Raw genomic sequence first — 13,152 nt, 5'->3', positions numbered from 1 at the left:
ATTTGCAAAGGCATTTAGATACTTAAAGGTGCAGATAGGCATCAAATAAGATTTGTAAAAAAGCCTACACAGGATGTAAGACTAATTCATTTTGAGAAGTAGTGCATATTAGATGTCAAAGAGACCTGGTGTTTTGGAAATATCATTGGACATTTCCATGCAAAATTAGGTGCCAACAGACTTTGGAGTTTTTACGGTTTGCCTTACATCTGGAATTCCTTTAAAATCTGTCTCTCAGAATAAAAGAGTTGAAACAGATAAAAGAAATTAATACATCAAATAAAAATAATTTTTAAAAAAGTGCCAGCCTGTAAATATCTGACAGATAAGTTCTGAATGTTCACATTATAAACACTCTCTATGCATACCTCATGACTATATCTCATGACTTATGAGACGGGAGGGTGTACTACATAGAGAGACTGGATTACCTGACTTCACAAAGCTGTTTATAATGACACATCTGCTTTGTCTCAGCATTTGAAATACATTTAGAGCATGCAAGCTCCTTTTCAATTGCAAGTTGAGTACAGCTATGTGAACTATTACATTTTTCTCCTGCAGAAATCCAGAGAAATGAAATTGCTGCCTTGAGCCATGTTTTGAACTACTAACTATTGCCATTTGAACCAAGAAAAGCTTTAAAACTTACGCTGCAAGACTTCTTCAGCAGCTACAAAATCCCCCTCCAAGCCTCCAAATCAGCTTCTGATGGGAACATTTTGGTTTTGAGGTTGCCCCCACAGGTATTGACCTTTCAAGTCAATCACTGCTGAGTTCTTTGTGTGTTGATCTTACCTGAGTGCAACCATAGGTCCCTAAAAAGTACTTATAAGAAATAATAGTGTGCCTAAAATGTTAGTTAGCCATGACCACACACGTGAAACAGCCCTGAGTGTAAAGAGCTGACAGATTAATCTTGCTAACAAAGAAAAGGTAAACAAATCTTTACCTTTCAGCTTTTTGTAAACAAACAAAGAAAACCAATAGAGATTTCTTTTGTTCTGTAATTTTATGTGTGTCAGTGCCATGCTTTTCCCAGTTCATTTGTTGTGATTTATATTTTCAGAAAACATATGTTGTGTTGCATGAGAAATATCTCTGTTGAATTGAATTCTCTGACTGCAATAACTGTAGGTGAGCTCAGTGTCTTAATCTGATGGTTATTTCTTCTTTTTATAAAAGAGATCTGTACAGTGGCTGCATTACTTACAGTAATTAATTTTTGTCTCATCCTGAAAATTCCTCGGTGTAGGCATTGCCAGAATAATTTTTTGTTGTTGCACGTAGTGAACCAAAACAATACCGTGCAGTGAGTTTCTATTTAAATATTGTGGCACAGATCAAACCCCGCTTTCATTGTAATGGTTCAGATAAAGCATCAAGAAGTTCAAAAGAAAAAGGAAGATTTTTCTAAAACTTCAGCAAGACTTCTGTAAGAACCAGCATTAATACACCAAAAGATAACTGAATATTCAAGGTGGCTGAAAAAACAGTTTTTATTTGCAGATTTCTCTGGTGAAGGTAAAAGAAGAACATCCGCAGAGGATGTGAGAGAAGCAGAGTACAAGGATTAAAGGACCAGAGGTGGCTTTAGTTCCTGTAACTCATTATTTAGCAAAGATGGGCTCTGGGAAAGTGCACCCTCACTGCAGTGTTAATATTAAATGCTAACAGCAACTGGCCAGCAGGCCGTACTTGTGTAGCAGACCAGAGAAAAATCTAAGGTTGTGTGGCCAGATCATGACTACAAATGTGTAAGCAGCAGTGTGCCCTTTGGATTAGGGGGCTTGTCAGCCCCTGAAATTAGGAGCCTTCGCCTAAGTAACCAAAGTGGAATTAAGGGATCAGGGCAATGTAGGCAATGTGTTAGAAGCAAAATGCATCCCAGTTAAACCATGTTATACATAAATATTTTTCATGGATTTTAAGGTGCAGGAGATGCAGAAGAGCCAACAAATCAGAAAGTCTGCTTCCCTCTGGTGACAGCGGGTTTCCCTCTGGTGACAGGGGCTGCTCTTCAGCCATCCATTCCAGTGCTTGGTACTGGGCAGTCAGCCTTATTTTAAGCACATCAGGCAATGACACACTTTCCCATTTCCCATAGCCAATCCTAGAAGAATTATTCCCATTCCTAACCTTCTAGCCCTCTGTAAAAAATTTTTAATATACATGCTGAACTACTACAGCAAGGGATTTGGGGTGTGTGACTTTTTTTTTCTCGAATTGTAAAGAATTATTTTAAATTCCAAATAAATTTTAAAAAAATAGGATAACCTTACCAGTTTGAACCAAGGAAAAACTATTTTACAGCCCAGTACAAGAAAAATATCTTCTGCCTGCCCCAGGTATAGTGCTGGAACTGGTAGCACTGCCTTCCCATACCTTTGAATTTTTGAAGGTGATGGTAATGAAGTGACTCAGTTTATACACTTGGCTTTAGCATCCTCACGTTGCTGAAAGTAAAGAAATTATGGCTTTGGTAGCAGGAGGTTGAAGGCACACACCGTTCTGTTAGATAAACTATGTCAGGAGATTTTTGGCTTAGTTGGTGGTATCATACTTTCATCTTAGTGTCCTTCCTCGGGTTGGCTGTATGGGTGGTGAATCAGGGTTTCCTGAGTGAAAGGAATAGGAAATGGGACACAAAAGGAGCCCCTGAGAGAAGTCTGGAAGACCAATTGTCCAGACATGACAGGGAGGAAGGCAGGAAGAAACAGCATGTTTATAATCCTTGTCATGGATGAGAGCAGCTCATCCTGACCCAACAAGTCAGGATGCCATTGTGCTATTGTGGCCAGTGCTGAGAATGGGCACAGAGAAGCACAACACACCAGCTTTGGTGGCTGCAGAGGCCACAAGGTCCTCTCAGATCTGCTTTGTGTGAAATGCTCACTTATTTCCCAGCAGTTCACTTCTGGTTTTGTAGAGTCCCCTCTGCACAATCTGCACAGTCACTGGTGGTCACATCAGCCAGAGAGACACGTGCTGTGTACAGACACTCTCTCAGGACACACACACAGCAGAGCAAGCCAGACAGACTTGCCATTTTCCACAAAGCTACTGTTACAGGCTCTCAAAATACATGAGTTATTTACTCATTATTGGCTGCCCAGTCCCAGCCCGGGTGCTTTCCAAATAACATGAAGACACTAATCTCTCCCTACAGAACACAATCCAAAATAGGAAAGATCTTGTTGGAACAGTGGTAAGGGACACCAGATCCGAGCAAAGGGCTCAAGGCAATTAGCAGAAATCAACCCCTTAAAATACTTTTGTTGCTGCAGTCATGACACAGCAACTTTATATTCTCCCAGTGCCTTCATATCATATCACCATTCTGTTCAGCAATTTACCCCTTCTATCTGGTTCAAAACTCAGCCACACTTTTCCAAAGAACTCAATAATGTTTTTGTTTCTCCTCTGGATAAACGCAAAAAATTCTGCAATAATGAAGTGTATTTTCCAGGAAAGCTTGAGTAAATCAGAACTTCAATGAGAACTTCAGAACTCCTTCAAAAAGAGGTCCTTTTAGCTGTTTATGTAGCTATCTAAAGAACAAAAGTGATTTCTTATTTGATTATATCTCTTTCTTATGAATAAGGCCAAATAGGAAGAGAACTTTTCCTTTCTACCCATCACAAGTTACTTCATAGCTGTGGCACAAGCGGTGCCATCCTACACTAGTTGAGGAGTGAACCATCCATCCATGGCTATCATGACAGGCAGTGCTCTGCATATTCTGAAATATTCTGAAATTTCACTGTTTGAAATATGACCATTTTCTCAGTAATGGTATAAAATCATGCTGAAACATATCACAGTAAACAGAGTCGCCTATTCTGCTGGGCAAGATGTTGAGAAAGTGGGCTAAACACTGCGGCTTGTCAGATATGCTAATAGGTGAGGTGTATTTTCAGCACTGGTCCTAAGAAGAATACACTGAGCAAATGTCACTTTTATAACCACTAATTGAATGTGGATATGGCTAACAGAACTTTCCTTCCTCCTCTGCCTAACCTTAGAAACTATGACTCCCATTTGTTTATTGGCAATATTCATGCTTCCCCAAAGATTCACCACAAACTGAATCTCCCTGCCAACAAGACCTTGTATGTGGAGTCATTATTCTGTATTTGTTTCTTACTCTTGTCTGATCCAGCCAATTCATATCATCATGTTCATGCAGCCTTTCTGCCAGCAGAGGAGGGAGTGCAAGTCATGCCTAATTTTGTATTTGGTTATGCCACACTTCAGGGTCAAAGAATACCAAGGAGGTCTACATCCAAACCGGATGACCTCAGGCAACTTTTAGTTTTACATGTACTTTCAAAGCAACAAACAACCCTGGGTAAACAGTTGAAGAAGTAGTGTTCACAAGGAGATGAAAGAAAGAAAGAGACAACAAAGAAAACTAGCATTGATTGAAGCGAAACATTGGGAAACCATCCCTTCAGAAGGTCTGATAAGAGGAGATAAGGATCATCTGCACATTATGACTTCCACATATTTTTGTATGTGGACTTGTCCAGACCCAAGCTCATGCATCAAAACACCTCTCAGCTTTCAGCACCTCAGTGGCAGGCATCAGAAACTCCAAAGTCACTCTAACAGAAACTAGGCTCAAATTTAACATTCTAGTTTAAATGCATCACTAGAAAATACATGTAAAATTTTCTTGTACCTGCAGATAACTTCTTTTTAGCCCTACTGGAAATGGGATGACAATGATTCCTGGGAAGTTTTCTCACTTTCAGCAGATATCCCCAGAAACACCCCATTTCATCAAGACACCTGCCACCAGCAGTAGGTCTGTAATGCCAACTAAATCCTTGAAAAGTAGCATGCAGTCTCTCACTTTTTATGAATAGTGATGAGTATATTAATGCTCACAGACCTATGAGCTCAGCAAAAACCTCAGGTAATTTTTCATAATATTGCAATTCTCTATACTTTCTAATCAACCAAGGTTCTGCTGTGAACTTCTAAAACTAGGTAAAATACCTCAGGACATGCAAAAATGCACAGCTCGTGGTGTAGTAGTAGCATAAAGCAGCACAATCTGTATCAGTCCAAATAAAATACACCCACTGTTGCATGATTTATAACAAAGCATTTTCAGTGCTGCAGTTGAAAGAAGGGAATTCATGAAGGTAAAATACAGATTCAAAGAAGCTGTTTATGTGTTAAAAAAAATAAAATGCTATGATTCCTTTCTTCTTATTTAGGAAAAAAAAAGGCAAAAGTTTTCCTTATGCACAAGCAAAGCCAGCCAAAGCTTTGTACACCTACAAGCCATATAAAGCAGACAAAGAAAAGTGATAGTAGCACACATCCAGATCCTTTATACCAACAGGTAGCTGAGACCTGTCCCACTTAATAGGTCAAGATCCCTGTTACATATACGCATATAGAGAGAATAACTCAATATATATACTATTTACTGTATGTTTTGAACAGGGGGGTTTTCTGTAAATACCTATACTCAGAGGGGTGGCTTCAGTCCCTGTTAAGGCTCTGCTGGAACATCAGGGTCTTAACAGCTGTGTGGTGAGACCAGGACATCCAGACAAGCAGGTAAGCATCCTCTGCCCCTCTTTTCGGGGATTCCTTCAAGCACACTCACAGCATTCAGGAAGAAATGCCACAGTGCTGCTGCAAGCAGGGAGTATGGTATCCTGGTAGCCATGGATGAAATCCTGGCTCCCCTTCATGATGTTTCATTCCTTAATTTCCCTGTAGCCAGAGTTTTGATGGGTGACTTTGATAGATCACAGCAAGGATGAAATGCCACCTGTCTCTAAAACAGCCTCCAAAGGCAGTCTGGGCAAAAGCAATAGAATGATGTAACCCCCTCAGTCTGCTGTTTGGCCTGCAGCTTGTAACTACTGCTGGCACCCTAGCAGGCTGTGTGTGCCTCCAGCCCCAGCTCTGGGTGACCACGGGGCTGCTCTGCCTCTGTGACACCCCTCGGCTGCCAGCTCCACCTCTCTGTCTTCATTCACACACAGCTGCCTCTGCTTGCATGCCTCAGGCAATGTTTCCTTTCCTTCCTTTGGCTCAGAGGATTAGCAAATCAAGCTGGATGCTAACCCAGGAGGCAGCATAGTGTCTCATAAAGAGCCAGCAGTGTGTGATAGCGTGCTCTGCTGTGTCCCAGCTGGGTGCTCAGCGGCCCCAGGTCTGGAACAGCTCAGAAAGCATCGAGCCCACAGCCCCTGGCATCTGACCTGGATCAATGTAAACAAATTATTAACTACTCAAAAAACCCACATGAACCATACAAACTGTTTTAGTTCTGTATGGACAGATGCTGGACTCAATGGTCCATGTTGGTTCCTTCCAACTGTGTTATTCTGTGCGATTCTGGAGAAGAAAATTTCGGTGCTCCCATTTGAACCTTTTATTCCAAAGTCTCAGTTCACCCCTTCAAGTCGAAGGTATGGGCAGGATTATGACATGTAGGACCATAAAACATGGATATTTTGGGATTCCGTTTCCTTAGGTGCTATGAGATTCACATTTTACATTGTGCTGTTAATAGCAGGTAATACTGCTTGTCTTTTTTTCCACCTACAATGTGTTTATCTCCAACAGCAACAATACATACCTCAGGCTGCTGGCCAGCTGTAACAAAATGGATTACATCTCAGGAAGAACAAGGCAGTCTTTGAAACCCTCTCCTTTCGGAGACTGGCTCTGGACCTGGCAACTATTACAGCCAGGACGACTGAAAATAGAGCTGAAATGCACTTCTGGTACTAAAAGGTTGTTAGATTAATGGCTTCAAAGGAACAGTTTAACAGAAAGGAAAATTTTGGAAACTGCTTGGGTTTATTAAAAGAGGGATGGTCTGGGGCCTGTTCTTTTAAGAGTTAACATCCCTCAGGGCCTGAGATGCTTCTGGTGCTGCTTGCAGAGACCCATTAGAGACTGCAGCATGGATGAGAGATACAAATCCTGCTCTGGGCTTCTGCCTAGAGGAGGAAGGAAAGGCCATGGAGAAGTGGGAGAGAGTAGATGAGGATGACAGCTTTTTTCTGTATCTGAATTACCAGGGTTTTGAGGTATTGTCAAACCTGATGGTAACAAGGATGTCTGTACCTATTTCAACATCACTCCAGTCTATTACAGGCTGGACTGAGGACACTAACTTATTTCATATGACCTATACAATATAGACACCACGTCTGGTTACATGAGCAATATGATGGCCAGCAGAACCCTAATGGTAAAAGGTTTGGTAATGTTTTATTTTGTCTCTGAGTTCCTAGAAACTTAAAAAGAAACAAGGAGGCAAATGTCTGAATAAAGGAAATCCAAGTAGTATTTACGAAGTTTTTTGGTAGGCAAATGCCATTACCTAAACAGACTCAAACACATGAAATGGCTTTAGGTCCCTCCCTATTCCCCCAAGAGTGTCTATTCACCAGTGTATGTCTGTGTGTGCTTTTAACTTCATAAACCCCCCCCCAGCAGTGTGTTGTTGAAAATGTAATGCTTCTATGGGAAGCATTCAGCTCTGACTCATTATTTGTACCTAACCATAGGATCATGAGCTCAGATACATAGAGCAACCCTCATATCAGCACAAGTAGCCTACAGCATTCTTCTCCTCACCATTTTTTTTTCACCTAGCATAAAGTTTTGTTTGATTTTTTATCCCAACCATGGCTACTGTAACAATATAAAGTAATGAACGGGTGAGAGAGCATGGGAAAGAGAGACAGGTTCTTTGGCAATATGCTTGTTAAGCTGCTGGCAAGTTGCCTTGCTCAGGATGTGGAACAGCAGCTGAAAACAACCAAACACCAAGCCCCTATCAGGAATCCTCAGGACTGTAATGCTGTTGCTAGGGATCCTGCTTTCAAAGTGCCAAAGTTGAATTAAGTAGGTCAAGAAAATTACCATTATAATGATATTCTCCTTGCTGTTCTCTAGCTGGTCCCCTGCCTGGCCCTGTGCTGCTGTAGGACTTTCCTCAGTGCTTCATTTTGCCTTCCTGAACAGTGGCCAATCTTCACAGAAATGGCAAGAAACTCTATTTCAGCCTTGTGGGAAAGACTCAGCTTTTTTTAGAAAAGGGAGCAGTTGCACTGAAGCCCTCAGGCTGAGAAGAACCCACACTTCCCAGGTGAGCTCTGCAAGTTATTGCTGTCCTCTCCCCTCCAGCAAACAGCCACCCTCTGGCACACACTAAGTACTGAAAGGATGGATTTTAGGATGGACATGTTTAATGAAAAACCCTGATTTAGATGCCCATTAAGATACACACCTGTCCTGCTGTTTCTCTTTGGCAAACCAAGCATCTTATTCTTCACTCCTGGGAGCATTGAATGGCTTCTGTGGAGGTGCCTAGTCTTTTTACACTATCCATCAAAAAAAACAGGCACCTATTTCTGTGGTAATATCCTAATTTAATGAGTTAACACTAATCATCTAACCTAGGAGCCCCCAGATGGTACACATCTGTCCTATTACAGCCCTACCAGTACAAGCCTGCTTTTTTTAGGTCAATTTGCTTAGGGGCTTACCTTATGAATCAAGTAGGGCTCAAGAACAAGAAAATGTACCCAAAATGAGACTGAAAGACTCTGTTAGCCAGGATTATGGGCAGTTCCTCCACTGCTTCTTTGTTCTTAACTGGACTGTATCATCACAGTGGTCTGATCTCGTTAGGCCAGATGGTAGCCAGTATTTTGGAGAGTGGAGGCCAGGCCTGATTCACTTCTGTTCTTCCCATTTTCGGAAGAAACATATGTTCTCTCTGCTGCTGTACAGGAAGACTAAGGAAGACTCAGGAAGACTAGGAGCAGGTTGTTTAGTTCATGGCACAATCCGGTGCTTAACCCCCTTTCCAGCCAGCCATGCCTGAGCATTGCCAAGAAAATGACTCAATACATGACATTAAGAAAGAAATTGTTCCTCTGGTCTATCATCAAAATGAAAATATTAATATCTTATTATTTAATAACTAGGAATTAGATATTGTTTGGACAGTATTTATGTATGAAAAAGAGGTAAGACTATTAACTATGAGTGCTGGTGATACATATTCTCTATCTTCATCTCAGAAAGAGCTTGTGGGCAGGGAGAGGCAGTTGTATGCCTTCTGATAATAGCAAAGCCCAAAGTGAGGAACATAATTGCACACGTATTTTTGTCATACTTTTGCCTGAGGCTGTGGACAATATTTTGGATCTAGCTCTCTTTTTTTCATGGCAAAGATAAATAGATTATGCTAGTCAAGTAATTCCTTTGGTGCCCTCCTCTATTGACAAAGATTGCACTGAGGGCACTATTTCCATGAAAGTGGCAGTAGCAAGACAGAATCAATCACCATGTTCTGAGATCCCTGATTCTGCCTTCCCAAAGGAGTTTGTGCTAAATATCACTGCTTTCATTTCCTCTGAATCCTCTATTTTGTTTTTCATATCTGTTTTTTTTTTTCCTCCTCACAGAACCATTTCAGAGAGCAACTCCCAAAACTTTGCCACCTGCCTTAGAGAACCCTCCCCAGAGCCACAGCTTCATTGCTGCCAGGATGCCTGGTGAGCAGTGACTTCCTGTGACATCTCATCATTTTATAAAGGCCTGCTTAACTGCTTCATCTGGTTAGCTCAACACCCCAGGATATGGAACAGCTGCTCCCTATAAGCAGATACCTAAGTGTAACAAAAGATATGGTTCACAGCAAACAAAATTAGCTTTCAACATCAAAGGAGATCTTCAGGAAAGAGGAAGAAGGCTATGAATTTCATAAATACCCAGTTTTTATCTAGAACTAGAGTTGGATGGTGTCTGTTTGACTCTGAGGCTTGACCATCTTGTTTTATTTTGTTTCACAGCAGTTGCAATTGTCCTTTGCTTGTGATGGGCTATTGTGCTGTTTTGCCATTAATTCTATTTGAATTCATATTGAGGGTTTGATTGGACCAAATTTCTTATGTATGTTAAAGTGTTCCTTGGTCTTGCTGTTATTTATATATTTGCTCCCCAGGTTTTTTAGGTACCTAACAAGAGGACTCCAGGTACTGTTAACTTTAAGATATTTTGACAAAAACGCCAGTTCCAATTAGATCAAACAATCCAACAGTGAAGTCAGCCTTGTACAGGTTCCCTATTTAAGCCCTTTCCAGTGCAGCTCTCTTCATGCACTCTGCCCTCTGCTCACCTCCTGAGGATGAGGACAATTTCTTTAGGACCTGCAGGGAAACAGCACCAGACGCCCACACGTTCACATTTCAAACTGCTCCAGCACAGGTACTGCTGCTGGCTACAGCTGTTGCAATGGCAAGGACAGCAGGAGAATACAGAGTATGTCTGTAATGTGTAATTTCCTTTGGCTCCCTACTCTTTCATGCTATCCTTTCCAAAGCCGGGGCATTTAACACAACACAGACACTTTGTACAATGTTGGCAAGAAACCTCTGTATTCAACAGATGGTACTGGGCATCTGTTCTGATCCAGCTGACAGCAGAAGAATTTGGAGACAGAAGAGAGTGGTCCTGTATTAATAAGGGAGTTCAGTACATATTTGATTACTAGAAGTTCAGTCACTACCAGTGATAGCACATAGCACTTCCCACTGCTCCCCAGCTACTTTGCTCCATTGCGGAGACCAGCACAAAATAAGCTTCAGAAATACTACAGAAAGCAGGGAATTGAGGAGTCATATGCAGTGCTTATAGGCATAGGCACTCCATGGGAGTCAAACCAGGCCAGGAGAACTTGTCAGAAACAGGAGACAAGGCAGTCTTTTGCTGCTCAAAGTCTAGAGGAGCTGCTGGATCAGGGTGCAAATTAGAACATCTTCAGGTGGGAAATCAACTTTGAAAGGTCTGTAAACACTTTCTTAGCATTAGCTACAGCATGAGTAGGACCAGCATCTGTCTGTAAAGAGGAGAGCCTCTTCCCTGGGTCAAAGTCCTGTCTGCCACATCTGGTGTTTTTCCAGAGTAACATCTCTGATCCACTGACTTTGAACTTATCACGTGTAAGGGTTGCCATGGGGACACACTGAGATTGTGCCATTTTAACATTTATCTTCCAGATTCCTCAAAGAAATGACTACATAAGCTTCTAGGCAATAAATATGCATATAAAAATGTGAATATACAAACCAACCCATCAAGCAGCTTCAAAGCTGCAATATACCCCCATCCTGGCGGACTGGAGTCTTAGCTGCTGTTTGCACAGTAGCTGTGGGAGCACTCACTCTGCCCAGGATCCTCTATGCCATGAATGCAAAAAGGAAAAATGTTTGGGTGAATGGCTCATAAACACAGCTTGTTTTCACAGAGAGAGAAGACAGGGAACGAGGAAGCTGTGCAATATTTAAGAGGAATTTCTGATCATTCATAAAGCTCTACCTGTGCTTTACTTATGGTACCTTTTAGGCAAATTCAACAGTCTATAGCAAGAAGACAAAATTGACATAAATAGCTGTAATCTAAACTTCCTGCTGAACAGCTGTGTGGAAAGGGAGACAAGCCTGAGCTCTTACCCAGAAACGCTTGTGGCTTCTCATAATTTAGACTTTTTACCTTTGCTGTCTTTGGGAGAGGAATTTTTAAAAAATTTTTAAAAAAAGGAGAAAATAGGGAGAAAGATGGCAAAGAGGTAAGAAAAAGAGAGAGGAGTACTGCAGTTGGCATTAGCTGATGGAGCATATGGCCCATAACCCATGGCAGGGATAGGGCTGACTTGCTCTCCCCCAGCAACCATATAGCTGCTAAGTAAGAGTCTTGCCAGGATCTCAGGTATAAAGAATAGATGAGTCGTCTAAGGAAAACTAATAATACCACTGGAGTCAGTGAAATGTCTCCAGGGACACTGTAAGGAAGAGGATACCCTAGCCAAGTGGCAAGTGGTCTGTTTTGATCCTCAAGCCCATAAACTGGGGGTACGTTCACACAGAAAGCTGCGCTGTAGCTCAGAGGTGGCAAAAGTTCAATTCATCATGGCAGCTTGCTGTGCCCTGCACCTGCACTACAGCACAGAGTCTTGGAATCTCCATGTGGTTTTACCCTTGCAAAAAGCGTGGCACCATCTAGAGAATATTTCTGAAGGCAAATCTTATCCGTGTCCTTCCCCACTGCTGTCTCACCCACAACCACTCTGGAGATGCCCACTCATAGCTAAGTCCTGGGGCAGTTCTGAGGGCAGCAGAAGCTGGGGTAAAGCAGCCTTTAAGTATAAGGGTCAATCAGCGTGGCTTTAGGAAATGCTTTCTGACTGTCCTTCCCAAGGGATGATTCTGGCAATGGAACTGAGAAAAATCACCAAGGCAAAAGGAAGCACAATATATAATTATGTTACTTCATATTTCCAGCATTCTGATAATGTAACCTTGTAGATACTTTTTAATTTTTAATACAGAGATACTTTTAAACAGGTGTTTGAGTTGTTAAGGGGAGCTTAAGTCGGGTGAATAAATATTTGGCAAATTTTTGATGGCTGAATATGGTTAGAATACAAAATACTCTTGATAAATTGAAAAAGCTTTCTGGACAAACATCAAAATGGTTCTCAGCAGGGGTGAGTGCAGTGAACTACACCCAGGCAATCACAGTCAACTGGGCAGATGAGTACAGATTCAGCTGGACAGCAAGACCTAGAAAAATTTCTAATAATTACAATGGATTAAAATGTTTGCACAGGACAATGCTATTGGAAAGTAAAAAAAAATCCTTGAATTATAAAAAGAGGAGAAAAACCTGGAAGATACTGTGTTGGTAAGATCTCAACTGGAGTGGAATGTCCAGTTTTATACCAAATATTTGGAGAATGACCTGGAGCACCTGGAGAGCTTGAGAAAGAACACCTTAATACCAGAAAACTAAGAATCATCACCAGTGAATAGTGATTGAGATGATTTTGTTTATCTCAAAAGAAGCCTTAGAATACAGACAAGACAATTGCAAAGGGAAGGGAACAACTTGTCTGTTCAGATGTCTCAATTGCAACGAAGAAGATTCAGAGGCAAATTAGGAACTATTCTATGTCACTAAGAAAATGGACCACAGAAATAGATATGATGGATCTTCATTACTGGAGCCTTTGACTAGGAATTATATAGTCTTTTTGAGGGTGGGATAGGAAGGGAAGGCATGTAAATAGGTCTGATTGAAGCTTTTTAAGCCTAGATG

This window comes from Melozone crissalis, unplaced genomic scaffold, assembly GCF_028551555.1.
Source record: "Melozone crissalis strain CALT ecotype California unplaced genomic scaffold, PUWL_Pcris_2 ptg000016l_1, whole genome shotgun sequence".
NCBI lineage: Eukaryota > Metazoa > Chordata > Aves > Passeriformes > Passerellidae > Melozone > Melozone crissalis.
Note: the sequence above shows the minus strand (reverse complement) of the source record.